The sequence below is a fragment of the Alligator mississippiensis genome, chromosome 2 (assembly GCF_030867095.1).
Source record: "Alligator mississippiensis isolate rAllMis1 chromosome 2, rAllMis1, whole genome shotgun sequence".
NCBI lineage: Eukaryota > Metazoa > Chordata > Crocodylia > Alligatoridae > Alligator > Alligator mississippiensis.
In genome coordinates this window covers 181,636,804-181,656,605 of record NC_081825.1, presented here as the reverse complement: position 1 = coordinate 181,656,605, position 19,802 = coordinate 181,636,804, and the positions used below count along the sequence as shown (strand labels likewise).

Sequence of the window (19,802 nt, the reverse complement as noted above, 5' to 3'; positions counted from 1 at the left end):
CTGAAAGGTGTAATACATGCTGTAATGCCACCTTCAAACATTTTATTTGTATGGCTGTGATTTCTTTCAGTGCCCAAGATCAAAGCTTATTTTTATGAGTAGAAGATAAACTGGTCATAACATTCTTGTAAAGAAACTTCGGTTTTAAGCTTCCATTCCTTAAGATCCTGATTCTGTAAATGTTACGCATATGCTTCACGTTACCTGTTCCAAGTGCTTCAGTGGGTCTATTCACGTGCTTAGTTTTAAACATGAGTAAATGTGGGATTAGGGACTTCTTTAAGTAGAGTTTCAGCTAAATTTCAAATACTATGATATTTTATAAAATAATTATATCCAGTTAAATTCTTGCTCTGAGCATGGAAATCTCAAATCTGGGTATTTTAAAGATTATAAGTATAGCACACAAGGTAGCAGTAAAGCTGTTTAAAATGGCAAGTATAAACTGTGACTGAAGGAGATACAAACAGATAACAATTGTAATGTTGCATTTGTGCATTTCCTAGAAAGGAGATATCTTTCACTGCAGGGACTTTAGCCTTTATGGAGCGTTCAGCATCAGGACAGTCATGGTGTGAAATATTAACCTATTAATAGTTTATGGAGAGGGCAATAAAATCTGGTAAAGTCGGTACTTTCAGGCTTGCATTATCTAGTGGTTTTTGTTTTTTTTAAATCAGGAACTAGTTAGACTTATGCTTAGTTATGATCATTTGCTTAAGTTCTAGATCAAAGAAATGGAATTAGGAGGTCACAAAAGTTTGGTGGTCAGAATTATTTGCTGTATACTAGTATATTTTCCCCAAGTGATTAATATATTTTAGTGACTTCTGAAGCATATTTTGTTTAGCACAATGAATAGTTTGTTGATATTAAACATAAGAGATGGAGAGAGGAATTGAGAACCGTGTAATGAAGAAAAAGACCACAGAGATTTGAGAGCAACTTGACATTTTACGGGAAATGAAAACATTAATTTGGATATAAATTTGAAATGGTAATTAATATGTATGCATTGTTAATGGTCACTTGTAACCAATTAAACGCATGCATTGTGATCAGTTGTGAGACAGGACCAATGTTGGTGTCTTTAAGGAAAATCTGGGGAGAGGCATGGTATGTGGGGAATCTCCATCCGAGTCTCAGTGCCATTTCAATCTGTATGTAGTCCATTGGTATACAAGCCTGTTTCTCTAAATGCTTTAGTAACCCAGGTGTGATATTTGACAGGGTGGGTGCTACACATGATCTGACATTCTTTGAGTAAGGAAGAAAGTACTGAAACTTCAAATTTATGTAAAATGTTTATCTGACATGTTAAGAGCACGGAATTGCCTATCTGTTTAGAAACTTGTTACTCATTCAAACTAGGGTTTATAATGCTGTATAAAGGAGTTTTGTAACAAATGGAAGAAATGGTCTTTTTTAAGAACTTGATGTTGCTTCTTAGTACCACTTCTTCTAAACTTTTGGATGCACAACAAATACTCATTTTTCAAATATTAAAACATAAAATATCCGGTAGCATGTATTCCTACTCAGCCTCTAGTAAGTGTGCTTCATTTTGTAACTATTCTTCAAAGTTTTTCTCATTAAATTTTAATTAATAGCGTTGAATGAGAAACCTGAGTAGTTGTCCCCCTTTTGTGAGCAGAAACAGAAGAAATTTCAGAATTTATAGAGTACAGAAATAATTAACTTTAATGAGAACAGTATTTTAATATAAATAATTTAGCTTCATGTTTTATATCAGCAACTGCAGAATTTCCCCTGGAAGCTGCTAAGGCTAAGAAAGGAAAATGTTAAAAATGGTTGAAAGAAATATAATTGCTCTTGTGCACACAAGATGTGCGTGAGAAACTCCAATTGACATCAGCTGGAACTTTATAATGAAAACTTGAGCAAAAATGCAATTCCATTCAATTCAGAGTAGTTAGTATTTTGTTTTCCATCTTTTTTTGAATGGAAAATGCAGTGCCGCTTTCTAACAAAGTATGTTCAGTAACATCTGAAGTTCACAGAGGGCACAACTAAATAATTAAGGGCATTGACTGAGCACATTGGCTGGTCAAAATCCCATGATGGTTGGATGTTTGGCTCCTTTGGATGACGTCACAGACATGTGTTCTCTCTGGACAGAGTTCACAGCTGGGACTTCGTAACTAGGAAAACATAGCTAGAAATTCCCATGCACATTATCCGAGAGATATGCATTGGAACAAAAGATAATAAAGACAGCTTTTGGGATGTGGCTAGTGAAAAACAAAAATTTCATTGGGAGGAGGAGCAAAAAGGACAGCAACTAATGTTGGATATTAGGAAAAACTGTCACTAGGAGGGTGGTGAAGCACTGAAACAGGTTACCTAGAGAGGTGGTGAAATCACCATCCTTGGAAGCTTTTAAGGCCCAGCTAGACAAAGCCCTGGCTGGGATTATCTAGTGGGGGATGGTCCTGCTTTGAACAGGGGGTTGGACTAGATGACCTCCTGAGGTCCCTTCCAACCCTAATTTCCTATGAGTCTGTGACAGTTGTAATTTCCTCTGTGTCCCTTAAAGTTCCCTGCTGTGTTGAAGGAGTTCATGGTCCAGGTGTGCAGTTCTCCAATATTGGTTTCAAGTTTTATAAAATAATTAATAAAAAGTGACTGTTAGGTCAGAGAATACTGCTGAGGAACTTCAGGGAATTTCAAAAAGTACATGGTGGAATTTGGGAAAGTCTAGTTAATAAACTAGATTTCTAATTTACCAGATATTTTTCTATTCTTTGCTACCATGAAAGTTGCATGCACTTAGCTTACCACACAGTTGCATTAAGGGCTCAAGATTTTGAACTAATTCAGTTAAAGCCCTGTTTGACTTTTTGTGTGGATGCCATTAAATTGGCAGAAAGTCATCTTGGATTGATTTAGCTTGCTCCTGTAAATTCAGGACATGCTAACACAGCACAACCAGTTTTAAACTGATAAACTAACACAGGTCTGTGTGAACAGAGTTAACTGAAACCAGGGCAAGTTTGTATATGTAGAGTAGTCCCTTTGGGAAGAATTCATTTCATAAAAGCAACTACGGAACTATTGAAATTATAGTAGGAAGGCAGTTTATTGCAATAGCTAGATAAAACAGAAGATATAGTAAGTTATTGGGGCAGTTGTTGGTTGGCTGAATGCACCAACACTTGTAGCTGCATTTATTAAATCACACACTGTTGTGATAGTGTTATGGTAGCAGTTCCTGAATAATACTAGACACTTGTGACTTGATAGATATTATTTAATCCTATATATATCAGTGCGAGACAGAATATTTTTCCCTTTTTATCAATAAGGAAGCCAGGTTAAGTGGGTCAGCTAAGAGAACAGAGCCAGCATGAGAGCCCTTAGAACTTGCAGTTACTACTTAAATGAAAATACAATGTGAGAAGCAGGAGGTGCGAAGATACCTGAAGATGATACTTGTACATTTTTCTTTGACAGAGTAGGAAGAGAAAGTATAGGGATAAAATAGAATTAGCTTTCAGATCTGCCCAGAGGCAAATAATGAAATGTTGATACTGTCATATAAAAGGATTTTGCTATTAATTTTGAGGCTCCATCCTTAATTAGTCATTCAGACAAAACTCCCATGGATTTCAGTGACAATTTTGACCAAGCAAGGAGTGCACTGATACCTCATGTTTTAGTGTTTAACACTGTTTCATTCCAATGATCTTGTTTTTCTCTTCCTCCTACAAAGTTATGTGTGAACATATACTGATTTGGATTGCTCAACATTACTGCAGTTAAGAATTAAAAGATATTAATTTGAATGCATTACGTACGTGTACTTCTGCAAGCACTTGATTGACACACTAGTAATATGTGATATATTAATGCTGACGGGACTGTTGAAACTCAGCCTATAAAAGCAGATAGATCTAGAGTTAAGAGGTGGGTGTAACTGAAGACAGAACTTTGGCCTGTGGTTCCCATTCTTCTTGTTGTACTTAGGATTTGAAAGAATCTGAGAGAGCATTATGTTGTGTACAATATGTATTTTCAGATCTACAGACAGTGGGGAAGATCTAACTGAAATTCAGGGCTTTTGGAATCAGAACGTTAGCATTACTATAGCACTGTTTTGTTGGCGTTCATTCCTTCTTCCTCTATTTCAAAAGAGACAGTAAAAAAAAAAAAAAATCTCCATGGCTGTATACATGGCATTATTGTAATCTGTGGATTGTTGATGTGTGGCTGCATGGCTTTTGTAGACTATTATATGAGTTGGAGTTTCTGCATTTGAAACAGTACTTTCCAGATCTTCTGGGGTACTTACAAATTAGACCTAGTAGTAATATTCTGTGTGTGCACAATAACCCTTGACCTTAACTTCTGCACACTTGCTTTTGAAACTGCAATATTTTGTTTGGATTCCAAATACTGAAATGCTTGCTACCCTGGCCTACAAATATGATAGCTTTAAAATATCTTTGAGATTTACCTGAATGCACTGTCTTCGGGGCTTCTTTACATTAAAATTAGGGGTGCATGATAAAGATTTTTTTAGCTCGTACTGATGGCCGATTATTAACCAGCCATATTGGTTGATACCGATCCAATAGCCGATATGCAGCCCAGCAGCTTGGAGAGCAGTGTCTGGCCAGTAATTCAGGGGTGGAGGGGCATGGGGGGACAGATTGAGGCTCCCATGGTGAGGGAAAGAGTGGGGTAGGGGCAGGCACTGGCCAGTTGGGGCAGGGCGCAGGATGGAGCTGCAGGCAGCTCTTTGGGGGGTGGGAGTGGGGGGTAGGGGAGGGATGGCTCCTGCTACTGTGTGTATTCCCAGATTTGTCCGCAGGGTGAGGGTGGGCTGCCTGCTGTGGACTTGGGGCTGAGGGCTGCTCCGGCCTCTTCCCATTGGTGGGGCTGGGCCAGGGCTATGCTTGGAGCAGGCTGGGATGAGCAGCAGTGATGCTGGGAGGGGAGGGGCTATGGGGTGGGTTACAGCCATCCCAAAATTTGCTGTAGCCTCCTTCTAGCACTGCTGCTGGCAACCCTGCCTCCACACACCCTGAGCACAGGCCCAGCCCAGGCCCCTTCCCCCACTGGGAAGAGGCTTGTTTAGCCCCAAGCCCGCAGTGGGCAGCCTGCCCTCCCCCTGCACACAGATCCAGGGGGCACTTGCCCCCCATGCCTCCCCTGGGGGTACATGCAGTGGTGGGAGCTGTTTCCCTTCTCCACCCTGCTACGCCCCTGAATGAGCCACCTGCAGCCCCACCCTGGCTGGGCAGCACCTGCCCCAGCCCCTACCCCATTCCCTCCCTCACCCTGGAGACCCTTGACCCTTCCCCCCCCAACACCCCTTTCCCCTCAGACTTACCAGCCAGACACTGGTCTCCAAGCTGCCAGGCTGCAGTCCTGTCCATGTGCATGCTGTGTCTGCGCGCACACACATGGCATTTATCAGTAACATTACTGGCTACATTGGCCAAAAAAAGCTGTCAGTTTTCTTTTTTTTGGTGCCAGTCTGCTATGAACTGATATATCAGTGCAGTTCTAGTTAAAATTGACTAAATCAGTCTGGAAATAGGAAGGAGGGGGAGGGGAGGGGAACACAACTTTCTTTATAAAACCAAAGATTTCCAAGCAAAGATCTTATTTGAAATATTTCAGATTAGAAGGGACTGTTAATACAAGGCTGATTTTAGTTTCTTGTTGAAAGCCCAAACATAACAAAAAATGTTTTGAATTGTAATAAAAAAAAATGTGTATTGCTCTATCATATCATTTTCAGTTTTCAGAAATATTCCTCTCTCCCCCCCGCCCCTCTGTCCCTTCAGAAGTGGGTTTAATCCTAGTGCAGGGTTGGGTAATAGCCTCTTAGTCTGAATATAGGTAACCCCTGCTTAATGCTCTTAATTGGTTCTGGAAAAACCGAGTGCTAAGCGAAACAGCATTAAGTGAAACCCATTTCCCCATAGGATTTAATGTAAATAAATATTATTGGTTCTGCACCAACTGCTGGCCCAGACCCCATGTAGTGGGACTCCAGCCGGCATGGGGGAAGCTGTGGGGCTACCCTCCCACCAGTGCCTGTTCCCCGCACACCCAGCAGGGGCTCCCTCCAGAACACCCAACACTGGGACTGTCTGCTACCACCAGATTGCTGCAGGTTCAGGACGGTGTCCATGCCCTGCGGGTGAGTGCGTGACTGGAATGAATGGGGCACGGGCTGCAGCCCAGGGGCAGCAGGGGCTCCGCAGGTTCAGCCCCACTCGGCCCTCATGCCCCCTGCTCACCTGCCCCTTCTTGCTGCTACCGCCACTCCTCCCCACCTGCCTGCTGGCTGCGGGTTCCTGCCATGCTCCTGCCACCCTGCCCTGGGCACCAGCCTGGGCTCCGCAGTCATGCCACCTGCCCCCCTTGCCCTCTCACCACTGCTGCTCCTCACTGCTGACTCTAGCGCTGCATGCAGGAGCAAACCTGCTCTCCTGCTGCCCCGCTGTGGGCACCCATTGGCTGTCACTCACCTCTTCACTTGCTGCCGCTGCTGCCACTACTTCTCCCCAGCCCTGCACTGAGCGTTATAACAAAATTCTCTGAGCACTAAATGAAACCAGGTATGTATTTTAAATGAGCACTATAGCAAAACTGTAGTAAGTGAAACTGCGTTAAGTAGGGGTTGAACAGGATTGAGAATGTATAAATGACAAATTGTCTTGGATCATCCGAAGGAGCTTGTCTCTGTGAGAATTTCACTGTTCCAAATTAGCTTTTTTACATTGTTTTATGACCTAAAGCTTTATATCCATGCAGTATGCTCCCATGTGTTATACTCCACATTTCAGTTTACAGATTTTTTTGAAGAAGATGGAGCTTGTCCTGTTCGTAAAGGATAAAAAACACTTGGTGACCCTGAGCAACCTGCCCCTGTAACCATAACATTCTGAAACAGCTGACACATGCTTTCTGACCCAGAACGTTACATTTGCAGTATGCTGTCTTGTGTCAGCACCCTTATACTAGTTCTGTGTTGTAAACATGCTTTGAATTAAAAATGTTTCTTTTCAATGATATCAAGGATACAGTACTTTTTCTGACCACCCCCAACTGGAGGATCCCTTTACAGACCTTTTGGAAATAGCTTATGTCTGAATGTCACCTCCTGACCTGAAGCTTTATATTTTTATGCAGTATGTATATTCTCTTCCGTCTTCTGTTTTGCATATTCTCTTTGAATCCAAAACTGGTTCTGATTTGTTTTTTAATGGCAAATGTAATTTTGGTCACCTTAAATGGCAGGTCTACATGACCATTTTTCAGTTTCTAGCATGTGACGTACCCTGACCCAAAGCTTCATTATTATACTGAGCACTGGCTTGTGTTGTATGCACCCCCTCCATCTGACTCTCCCCCCCAGCACACACCTCCCTATTTTGTAAGATCCTTCAATAAGGGACTGTGGTTGCATCCCACAGAAAGTGGTTAGGGTATGTCCTGGATCACTTTCCCTTTTGTTCATTGCATAATAAACTGATCATTCTCAGATGCATAGTCAGTCACAATAGTATTTATAAAAATCTAAATTTTGAAATGGTCTAAAGTACCTTCTGTGACTTAATAATTTGTAGGTATATTTTTAGTTATTTTATATAGGGTGTAATTTACCTCTCAATTATCTGTCCTATCACGAGGTGTCAGTCATTTCAGTCCTATAGTTACCTGTGTTCCATACACACAATTACTTTAATCATTGAAAATTATCCTTATCTGAAATAATTGCAAACAGAGTTACCCATGCTGCAGAAATTAATCCTGTGGTATTTTAACTTCCAGTACGAATAATTGTTGTCTTTCATTCTTGGCTTTTGTCACACTTTGCAGCATACATTAGAACATTGGCTGCCTGAGCTCTGAAGTGTTGAAACCAAGTTTTACCTAAGGGATAAATGGATTTGACATAGAAATCTGTACTGATGGTTTAAATGGATATCTGTTGTGACTCCTATGAAGGCAGATTAAACTGCAACTTTTGTATTTTTTCCCCAAAATGAGAATGAGTTCAGTTTTCAGCTTCAAGGCTTGCCCAGCTGCAGATGATATCAAGCCTTTATGCTGCATGTGTTTGAATATTTAGGCAAAAGAAATGTGTAGCTATGGAGAATTTTTGTCTGTCTGGGTTTCAACAGCTTGTTTTTACTGTCTGGATAAAGTTAAGAATATTACTTACCCATGTTCCAAAACTCAATTTGCAGGTGTTCAAGTGGCAGAATGCTTACATTCAGAAATAGTTAAACATCTGGAGTTAGTTAGCCAAGCTACATGCAGTGAGATTAGTTAGGGAGGGGCAAATAGAAGCAAGCTATAGTGAAACCTCAATAAATTGAACTTTAATCATTTGCAAGCCTCTCTCCTTCCAAAAATTCAGTGAGCCTGGTTTTTCCTTTCATCCAATCTAAAAAATTGTCAGACAAGTTGCTCTCAAGAGTCACAAAACCCCACTACACTAGATGGCAGCTGTGACTTTGGAATCTATATAGAAGGAGAACATTCTCTGTCTGACTGTTTTAATGCTGTATTTCCAGCTACAAAAGACAAATCAGATCATTAATAGAGCTGCATGGGAGCCATGCGAGCCTCCCAGAAGCATGTGAATATTTTTGGAGATTTTTAAAAAGAACTTGCTTTGACTGGTAGTCTTTTGCTTTTGGTTCCCATAAGTGTTCTAGCAGATTAGATTTCTGGAAGAAACGTGCACAAAACAGCAAGATTTAAGGGCACATTGGAGAATGTTTACAGATTGACACATTTTGAACTGATCCTGATTTATAAGAGTTCCACTGATTCAGTCAGGGAATTGAAATATGCTATTGGATTTGTCTGCAGAGCTAATCCAAATCACTCAAATTTTATAAAGTATGTTTACAGATAGTAAGCATATCCATAACTGTGGCTTGTTTCCAGAAGTTGTTAGACAAACAGGTTTTATAGACAGTGAATATATTTGAGAAAAATTGCTATTTGTTCATGGACAATTTGTGGCCCTAAAGAGCAAATGTGTTGAATACCTTGACACTGTGAAACATGTCTCCAATTCTAGTCATTCCATTGAGCACTATCATCAAATCCACTTTTGTAATTGGAAAATGATACACTGATGAGACTTTTTTTTTTCCTTTGGTGCTTACGTGTTCTTTATTCTTTTGAAACCCTTCTTCTCCCAAAGAAAGGCTACTAAGGGAAAAATAGTGTTGGGGGTTAAGTTTTGCAGAGAAATAAATCCAGAATGGTGGTGGCAAAACTGTGGCAGCTGTCTGCTCGTACTTTGGTCATTCTGCTGTTTGCAAATTACAGTCTTTTGGTAAGTCTTCAAGTCATTTTTTGCAAACTGGAGAGGCTCTGCATGAGCTGGGGAACTGGGAAATGCCTGGATTTTGCTTGAAGACTGATTGTTACTCAGAGCCAAAATGTGTACTAGACCACTTTATTCCCCTGGGTGGGGATATGTTTGCTCATAGCTCATTTGCAGCAGTGCTGACATAAGCAGAAACAATTATCTTAATGTATTGGACTCGGTCTTAAACTGGCTGGCTTGAGCTAAATTGGATAAAATAGGGGAGGAGAGAGATTTTGGTAGGAGGTTGCTGGCACCCATGTACCCTCAACTTCAGGCTTCTCATCAGTCCCACTTTCTCCCAGTCAGTTTTGTTCCATGGTGCTGTTCGTACTCTTGGAATACTTTCTTAGTCTTGGAAAAACAGCTTTTTGGCTAGACTTCTATTCCTGCCCATTGGGCCTCAATTTCATAATCCTTCAGGGATGAATTCTGTTCCAGTGGCCAAACTATCTGACTAAGGGAGGCCTGGGTTTTATTCCAGGCCCTTCTGCCTGACATACTGGGTGACCTGGATGCATTGTTTTCCCTGTGAACCTCAGTTTCTCCATCCATGATGAAATGTTAAATGAATACCACCTAAGTAGTGGTATTCTTTTGAGATCCACTCATGAAAAATGCTGTCAGAGGCAGGCACTGTTATGCAGCTTATATATTGCAACATACACAAAATAAAAAACCTTCCAGTGTGAGGCATGTACAGTGTGAGTGTACTCTCCCTTGCTTTCATGACATGTCTGATTTAATCAAAAATAAGTGTGACTGCAAACAGGCAGAGTTGTAAGAAAAAAGGCTTTGAGACTGTAGGGCAGCATTTATCTGTCTGGTAGCAGCTTGGCTCGGCTTACATGCCTAGGACCCTGCTATCTTGCCATACTTGGTCCTTCTGGTACTTCATCCTCTTTCTCTTCCCCCTCCCCCCCTTTTTATTTATGTAAATGTTATATATTAGGAACTTAAAATTCTTTCTACTGTTCCGTTCATTATAGGATATCTTCCTTTTCATTTGTTATTGGTTTTTTTTTTTTCCCCTTGGGTTGAAAGTTTCCTTTCCTACACAGCTTGCTGTTTTGCAAGTCGGAAGAACCAAGCATGCTAATGGCACTAATGTATATGCATGCGGGCATTTAAAAAGAGTGGTCAAGGTGATGAGTCTTGAAGGTTTGTTAAGTAACTTTCATAGATGTAGGGTCAGAAGGGACCCAAGCAGATCATCAAGTTGGACCCCCTGCCCTGGGCAGGAGAGAATACCTGAGAGGTAATTATCAAGGCTCCTTTTAAAGGCCCCCCACCAGGGTAGGAGCGAGCACCACTTACCTTGGAAGTTGGTTCCAGATCCTAGCCACCTGAGTGTGAAGTAGTGCCTCCTGATATCTAGCCTGAATCTACTCTCAGTCAACTTACAGCTGTTATTCCTTGTTACTCCAGGAGGTGTTCAGGGGAACAGGGTCTATTCCCATTCCCCACTGGTCACCCCTGGTAAGTTTATAGACAGCCACCAGCTCCCCCCTCAGCCTTCTCTTTCAAAGGCTGAGCGGGTTAAGGTCTTGTAGCCTCTCCTCATAGGATCTGCCCTGCTGTCCTCTCCCTCAATCATGCAAGTGGCCCTCCTCTGGACCCTCTTGATGCTGGCCACTTCCCTCCTAAGAATTTCTCCCTGACACTTGACTCACCCCAATTCATCTCAACTAGGACTTGAACTTCTCTATATGGTAGGCAGAAACTCTACCACACAGCCACCAGTGCTGGTAGAAGCTCTGCTGAAACCCGGGACCTTTAGATTTTCAATTTAACGCTCTTCCCAACTGAGCTATTTTGGCAGCACTTAAGCTCTTGATTTTTAAGAGTGCACTGGTGGTCAGAAAAACAATCTTTCAACTTCTGTGTTTTTTGCTTTTGTGTGCAGAACTAACAATGACATTCACCCTTTCCATGTTCAGTGAACTTTGTGGTTCTGTCCTTTAAGAGCACTCTCCAAAGTGCTGTCCAATGCACAGGGCAGAGGAGAGCACATCATGTTCATAATCTGTGTTCTGACTTACTTCTCAGTTCATTTTTGAATACAACTGAATGTTTTGGTCACATGCTTTAAATGGCCTAGCATTCAGTTACTGTGGAAAGTCTTGCCTCTGTCACTACTGCTTCCTACTCTGGTGTTTTATGGAAATGACTTTAGCTCTTGATCCTGAGGGCACTGAACTCCTGGCATCCTGAGATGCAACACTTTGGTTGCAAGGCTTCTCAGTGTCAGGAATGATGCAAACAATTTGTTTTCTCTGAACAGTGTGTGTGGGAACCTGCTTAGCCATTGGTCTCTCACCTGATTACTGCTCAAGTCAAGTTGTTTGGAGGAAGGTTTTGTCTGATGAGGGAGGATGTAAAGTATGTTTTCCTCTCTGAAGAATTCTGGAGCGAGAATGAACACTGTATATTCTTTGACACAGCTGATTCCAAGCTCCAAGTTACTCCTGCTGTTTGATCCTCATCTGTATGCATGCAAACTTGTACACATACGTAGATGCTGCCATGTTAGTTCAGAATGTACTTAAGGAGATTTAAATAAGGATTCTGGCCTGGATGTGTTCTTTCATGCATACCCAAACATTGTGGGTTGTGTCTTTTGAGTATATAAGGAATTTGTCTCCTTAAAGAACATTATTTGATAGTAAGTGGTGGGGGGAAGCTGTCACTTGCACACCTGCAAATTGAGTTTTGGAACACGGGTAAGTAATATTTTTGTCACCTGTTTATAATCTGTTTTCTGTTTAGCGAATCCTTCCTCTAGACTCTTGGCTTGTCTACACAAGGAACTTATTCTGAAGATAAGGTGTAATTTCTAAAGTGCAGTAGGTATTTCAAAATAATTGTGTGTGGACATTCGTATTCTGGAGTAAGTGTCCACAGAAGGGCCAATTTTGGGATAGTATATTGTGGTTATTTCTAGATGTTAAATTTAGGGCTTTTTTTACAAGAATGCTATAGGAATTGGGGCAGCTTATTAGACATGGTCCAAATATGCCAGGGGTGGACAAAATGTGGCCTGTGGGCCAGCTCTAGCTGGTCAGCTGATTGGATCTGGCCCACAGCTCCCCGACAGTGCTCCACATGGGTCCAAGCCCCACCTGCACCTGCCAGCCCCAGCCAGCACGCACAGCTTCCTGTTGGGGCTGCTCCCAGTGCAGCTGCAGCCGCCGGGGTACTGCTCAACTCTCCCTGCCTCCAGCAGCAACTCCTCCTCTTGCCTGTGCTGCACTGCGCTGCTCTGGGTGTGGGGGGAAGCTGCAGCTGGGTGGCTCCTGCCCCAGCAAGCGGGGCTGCAACTCCTGGCCACTTTTCACCCACTTGGCTGCCCACGGGTGGCTGCTTGTGGCACTAGGCAGGTGGAGTGGGTGGAAAGTGACTGGGAGCTGGAGGTAGAGCCCTGCTTGTTGGGGTAGGAACTGCCCAGCTGCAGTTTCCCCCCCACCCAGAACGGTTCAGCAGGGGCAGGAGGAGGAAGAGCTCATGGAGGCAGGGGGAGCTGAGCATGAGCAATCCCCAAGTGGCTGCAGCCACACTGCAAACAGCCCCACTGGGAAGCTGAGGTGGCGGCCCTGGGTGGAAACAGAGTGCAGGCTTCCCAGGACAGGAGCAGGTGGGGCTCAACTCCATGCTCAGTGCTTTGGGGGTAGGGACAGACTGTATGGGTGTGGGAGGGGGAAGCCTATCGCACCTGCACCTGCCTTGCCTGGGTGAGCTATGCTGCATGCGCCCTCTGCTCCCCTGTCCCTCCCCCCCATCCCCAGCTGGCTCCCAGGCCTAGCACACAGGCAGTCCCCCACACATGCACACACTGATCTCCCCAACCCCTATATGTAAGAGTAAGACTATTTTGATCTATTATACAATTGCCTCGTATATATACTACTCAAAAAACATAAATCAGAACAAAAATTATTTTTTGAAATAAAATTAAAATGTTATAGCAGATGTTTGATTTTAGTATCAAACATCTACTATAACATATTTTATTTTGTTTTTAATCTATAATTTGTTAAAATGATATTTTATGCACACGGCTCTTGACAGCTCACTAAAACTCGTTAAGTGGCCCTCCAGCTGAAATAATTGCTTACCTGTGGGCTGTGCTCTAACCAATGTGTATGTTGGTTTTTTGTCATGCTTTTTGTCACTCTGCCTGACTACTCAACAGCTATGCTGCTAGAGTACAAAGTGCACTCCATTGCTGAATGGGCCATGGCAGCTTCCTGAAGGTGTGGGAGTGTCTTCATCTGCCTTGTGCTGGTTGGTGGCAGTGGTGGAGTAACGTTTCTGGCAGAGCGGAAGTGTTTTGTGCCACAGAAGGGCTTTGGCAGTGAATGCATCTCTTAGATTAGGGTTTCTTTGCAGGAGTTTGGTCACCTGCTGTTTGTTTTGGAATACAAGTAGGGATCTGCTTAAATCGTGGCGAATGAAATGAATTTTTGCAGGCTGCTTGCAGCGCATGGAGCAGCCCTTTCAGCCAGTCGGCAGCGGGGAGAAGGGCAGGCGCCATCTTGGCTGTTCCCCTTCAAGCTGGCTGCGAGGCTGGGCCACTGGCTTCCACTGGGGAGCTGGCATTTTAATTTAGAAAGGTTTTGGGGTTGTGTCTGCAGACTGTGCATGATTTTGTGGTTTCTGCAAAATTGCAAATTAAGTGGGTCCCTACATATAAGTTGTTTCATTGTCAATCCTAGCTAAGATTGCTGAGGAGTCCCTGCTGTAAGCCTCTACTGCTACCCTCGTGGGGATGAGGGTGCAGTGTCTTTGGTTGCCTGCTTTTGCCATTCCCTCCCTGTGGCCGTCAATAAGAGACCAGTGCAGCTGACTTGCAAAATATGTGTAAATATGCCTCTTTTTGGTTCAGTGTTTGGTGGAATGTAGCTTGATGTTTTGTTTTACTACACTGTTTGACTCCTTAGTTTATCACCCAGGGTAGATAAAGGAATTCTTCTGCTGATGTTTATGGTCGGTCTAAATGTTTTGCTTGGTTTTGACTTGGAGCCTGCAGGCTGTAGAGATGGATGCATTAAAACCAAACAACTAATATATGACATAAATCTAATGGCAGCAGATGAGTTCTCAAGTAGCCAAGTGGCTTAAGTATGAACAGTGTAGGCCATCTGCTGGTATAGCAGTCCCTCTGCTATTTGTTTATATGTGTTACTAATGGAGAAATGGCTATAATAGGGTTTGTTGTTTTTTTTTTTAAATCCAGCATTTATTTTAACAGCAGTTCCTTTTCTGCCTATTGTAAATAAAATCCAGCTCTCGGTTGAATACCAACCTGGCAGTTGATTTGGGTCTCTTCTGTTAACTGGATGACTGCCATTTCTTGCCTAAAACTGTGCAGTCTGTAGAACTTTATTTCAGTAATGCTTTAGAAGAATCAGGGGACCATGAAATGATGTTGAAAAACCTGTGCATATTTCCTTGAGTCTTGGACAGCAAGAGACGCGTGTAGAGGCTGAGGGGGTAAAAAATATAATCTACTGACTATCGTGCTCTGGATTGCAAATATGTATAGTGCTTTGCCCTGCTCTGCTAGTTTGCTCTTTTATATTGATGCAGAAGCAATATATATATATATATATATATATATATATATATATATATATATATATATATATTGAATTTTTACAAAAATCTTCCTAGATGCAGGAAGAAGAATTTTGTAACTTTTAATTTCCACTGTTTACACACAAGAATAGAGAAGTGATGCAGAGTAGAAGGTGAGGAAGCATTTTGTCAACATGACCATGTTTACAGAGAGGATTTTAGCACTGTTTTTATAAGGGCTGGTAATGTTAGTTGTTTTTCAAAATAAATGGACTTTGCTGTTTTTTCTAAGCACTGGAAGGACACTAGGGACCAATGACTGAATGTTCAAATAGGTCATGCTTGCCATTCTTGATGCTGTCTTTCAGTGCAGGTTTAAATTTTGAATAATCTGATGTTAGCCTCAATCCTTGTGGCTTTTTTTTAAGAATTCAGAATATTGGCTTTTTTAAGGGATTGTCCCTGGTGAATTCATCTTTCTCTTCCCATTTTTGTGTGACAAGTATATAAATGGCCAGATCAATTTTCATTGCCCTCTTTGGAAAGAATGTTTAAATCAGATAAGCACTGTCGTCGGAGCCCCTTCAGGTATAATGTCTGTTGCTAGCAGGATACTCTTCACTTCCATGCTGCCAAACCATTTGGGGCTATCTATGTCCATTTACAGCAAATATAAGTATGTTTCTCTTTTGCTCTGCCCCTCTTGCTCCCCTGTACCAGGTTCTTCTACTGAGGGTATTGTGATATAACATCCCATAGCTTTCTTTCTGCCATTTGGGGAGCTGTTATGCTGAAATATGGGGTGCATTTCTATACACATGTATTTTTAAGTGTTATTTCCCATTACCTCAACTCCAGGCAGGAGTCCACCGATGCCAATTTGAAAGTGCTTGTAAAGAGAATGACAGTCTTCTGTCTCGAAATGACTTTTGAAACTTGTCTATTACCAAAAAAAAATTGTACTCTAGCAAAAAGAATGTATTTGAATAATGTATACAATTAACAAGAGAAAAGTGGAACCTCCCCTCCCCCCCACGCACACTCTTCCAAACTCAGATTTTAATCAGCATTCAGATGGATTTTAGTGACTTAAATTATTTTTCTACAGATGCTTTTAAAATCAAAACTAAGCCCTGAAGTTTGGTTCGCCTCCCAAATTCTAGAGAGATTCCTGTTAGTGATTGAAGTGGTAGCTTATCATTAATAATAGTTGCAATAAATATAACAATGTAATGTTACTCGTTTGTTTTACTTGTTTCAGTATTCTGAAATCTGCCTTGATCCCATTCTTCTATAAACAACTGGATTAACTTTTCCCTCAGAGAGGTCCCCAGTTTGGGACTGCCTTCTAGATCAGCGGTGCTCTATCTTTTGGTCCCTCAGGCCCGATGGAGTCCCATGCTGCCTCTGCATGGCCCTGCCCCCAATAGCCCTGGACCCTGCACTGCTTCTGCCTTGCCCCATGCTCCAGGATCGGGTCCTGTACGCACTTGGTCTAGTATGCAGGACCACAGCCTGCAAGACTCCCCATGGACCTGTGGTCGAATGTGGCCACAGGCCACGGGTTAAGCAACGCTACTGTAGACTAAGTAAGGGTCCGAGTTTCTGTGAAAGAAGGTTGTTCAGTCATCAGTACTTGTTTGCTATCCCAGTTTATATGGATATTTACATGCAGAGGATATTCTCCAAATCTGCATGTTCATATTTTTTAGACTCAGACTACTGTTATGACATTAACAATAACAGACGTAATTGCCCAAGTCTCCGTGGGTGCATCTACACGTGCAATTAATGTGATGCAGTAAACTCTGGCACAGTTCATGCTGGCGTTTATTGCTCCCAGGTGCCGCATTTATACATATGACCAGTACCACAGCACATTGAGCCAGGGCAGCCCAGTATCAGGTGGCAGGGGACCTGGGAGGGGTGGGGTGTCAGCCTGCCAGCCTGGAGCTGCTGCACCCTAGCTTAGCGTGCTGCGGAGGGACTAACTAAGACATGAGAATGCTACAGTGCAGGGCTAGCTGGCAGGAAGCCCCTGTACCCTTGTGCCCCAGCCAGTCTTGGTCACTGTCTACACGTGCGTTGGGGAAGAGTAAATAACTCCACTGTAGGATAGTACTCGTGTTGGACATTACTATCCTATGGCAGTTAGTTAGTTTACTCTAGCCAAATAGCACCACATGTGTAGAAGGTGGTGTTTTACTGTGGAGCTAATTAGTCAACTCCACAATAAAGCGCATGCCAGTGTCCCCTGTAAACTGAGGAAAATATCCATTTGCCACACAGTATGAATGGGTCCATATTTGTGCTTGTTTTCCCCCAAAGCAGACTAAATATGTCCTGTTCTGAACAATGGAAAGCAGGCTGTAAGGTCCCTGCTGCACACTGCTGTAATAAATTATATGTGTCTACTCCAGTGAAACAGATACTTGCCCCATTCAGTCTTTAATGTTTAAGTACTTATAAACTCCTGTCTGTGTAAAGGGAACTGAAACTGGTTTTGTCAATTTTTTTGCCTGTCTTAGAGTAGTAACTATGATTGTCGTCAGGGCCACTACTTAAATGGCACCAAGTAATATTGTAATAAAGTGCCCACACTGAAACCACTTGTAACTTACTCTATCGCAGGTAGAGCCCTTTCACCAATAACTAGGGACTTATACAGCTCGTGATTGTGCGGATTTTGCAGAAATAGTGAAATCAGGTGATTTTTGTGAAATCCATGGAGAGGGGGAGGGAATCTTAGTAAAAATAAAATGCTGGCTCTCCAGTGGGAGCCAGCAGCCCTCCTGGGTGCTGCAGCTTGCCAGGGGGAAGAGGGGAGGGGTGCTGTTGGCATGAAGGCCTGTCAAAAAGATAGCTGCCACCCCTGATCCTTGCTGCTGATTGGCTGGGAGGGCTATCTGTCATGCAGCCACACCCCTCTTCACCAATCAATGGTGAGGGGCAGGGCTGCATGATGGACGGACCTTAACCAATCAGCATTGAGGGGGAGGGCCATCTGGACAGCCCTCTATACCAATCAGCATCAGGAGCAGGGCAACTAGGGCCCCTCAGCCAATCAGAGGTTTGGGGGGGACACAGCAATAAGCCCTCAAAAATGGTGGCTGGCCCCATGATCTGCCCTTAAAAACGGCCGGCTGCCTCCAAGTTGGGTAGATCCCTACCAATAACAATTGAGAGAGAACATCAATACCCGCCAGTAGGGTGTAGAGCTTTAACCTGGATATTTCTTGCTGCAGTGTTAGGCAGCTTCCCATCTCATGCCTGCAAAGCTAGTTTTCTTAGAGGTCAAGGGTGTTTTTTTTTCTGTAAAAAGGTAACCTTTTTCGGGAATAAACTGTGTGTTGCCTGCACGCTCAGCATCATGCTGCTTGGAAAATAAAAACAATACTTGCACTGCGTGCAAAACTACGGTTTTACAGCACAGTTGTTGCTAAGTACCTGGATCAGTAAAGAGAAAAGCAGCTTTATGACAGGGTAAAATGTAATTTAAATCAGATTTTTTTTCTTTATTCTAATAAAACTTGGATGCTATTGGGCTAAGTCTGAACTTGATGAGTGTCTGTAACTCATTTAATTTTGAAGGGAGGATGGCTCCACATGTCTCCATAAAATTCAGATGTTACCCTGCCTATGATGTTTTTTTTGAAATCAGCTAAACTGTGGTTTTTTGCAAGTTTTAATTGTCCATTACTGCCAAGAATAGTATCTTGGAGGATCTCCTAAGCAGCACAGAAGTGGAGCATGTGTTTGCATTTATAGTATTACATTCTAGAGGGTTAATTGTATGAATTAACAGTTGTGCAGCAATTCATGCTCCCCCCTTTTAAAGCTGTGGTGTTTTGTGTGTCCTTGGACAAATACTATGAGTCAAGGCAGGTTTTTTGTTTGTTTTTTTTCTTGTGAAAGCTTCAATTTAAGGGGACTCAAAGAAATAGTAATTAAGATGTCAGGTGTTTGCTCATGGTTATGATATTAAGTGTGTAAATATAACACGCTAAACTAAAGCTTTATAAAGGAAACAATATAATGTTGCAGTCAGTACAGCACATTCTTGAAAGGATTTAGCTTCCTTAACAGACTCCAAGTAAAACATGAAACAAGTTGATTGTTTTCACATGTTCAGCATATAGAGTAAATAAAATGCATGCAGTCATTTTAAAGCCTCATTGTCCAATCCTGAGAGAGATTACATGCATGGTTATTGGATGCTTGGTGACTTGGTGGTTCAGGTCTAGTTCCTGGCTGGCGAGTGTCCGTATCACACAGCCCACCCACTCCCCATGCTTGGGAAACTACTTCACATGGTTCCCAACCTGGTAAGGGTCCTCATATGAACTTAAATAAACCCAATGGGGCTCGTTTCCCAGCTGAGGCTCAAATAGACAAGAGGCAAGAGTGTGGTCTTCAGTTTATTCGGCCGAAGGTCCCCCGACCTTAGAAAGGCAGAGAGGGACCCCGGTTGCACTCTCACACACGTATTTATATTCTCTGGTTACACAAGATTTTTCACGTGCTCAAAGCTTTAGCGGAAAATTACTAGTATTGCATAACTCTGCTTAACCCGCGGGGTAAGCTCCAATCACAATACAATTTTAACAATTTTTACCAAATAAGGCACAGGTCTGCCATTAAGCTTGTTTATCATGCTTAGTTACTATGGGGGTGTCACAACCCAAAGTTGTGATTTTTTGTTTGTGTGTTCTTCGGCACTGCTAAATTATTTTTCCCGCTAAATTGCAGCTTCCTTGCAAGGTGGAGTTTTCTGCTGCAGAAGAGAACCCCGGTGCAACCGAGTATTCCTGCCAAATTTGTAGCTTTCTTTGCATGGTGCATTTCTTTTGCATCT

At 42.5% G+C, this 19,802-nt stretch overlaps 1 protein-coding gene across 3 annotated transcripts in view; it reads left to right on the top strand.

The window, feature by feature from the left end:
• LRP5 (LDL receptor related protein 5) overlaps positions 1 to 19,802 on the top strand; it is a 271,539-nt gene that overhangs the window by 2,940 nt on the left and 248,797 nt on the right. The gene's annotated exons all lie outside the window — the stretch shown is intronic.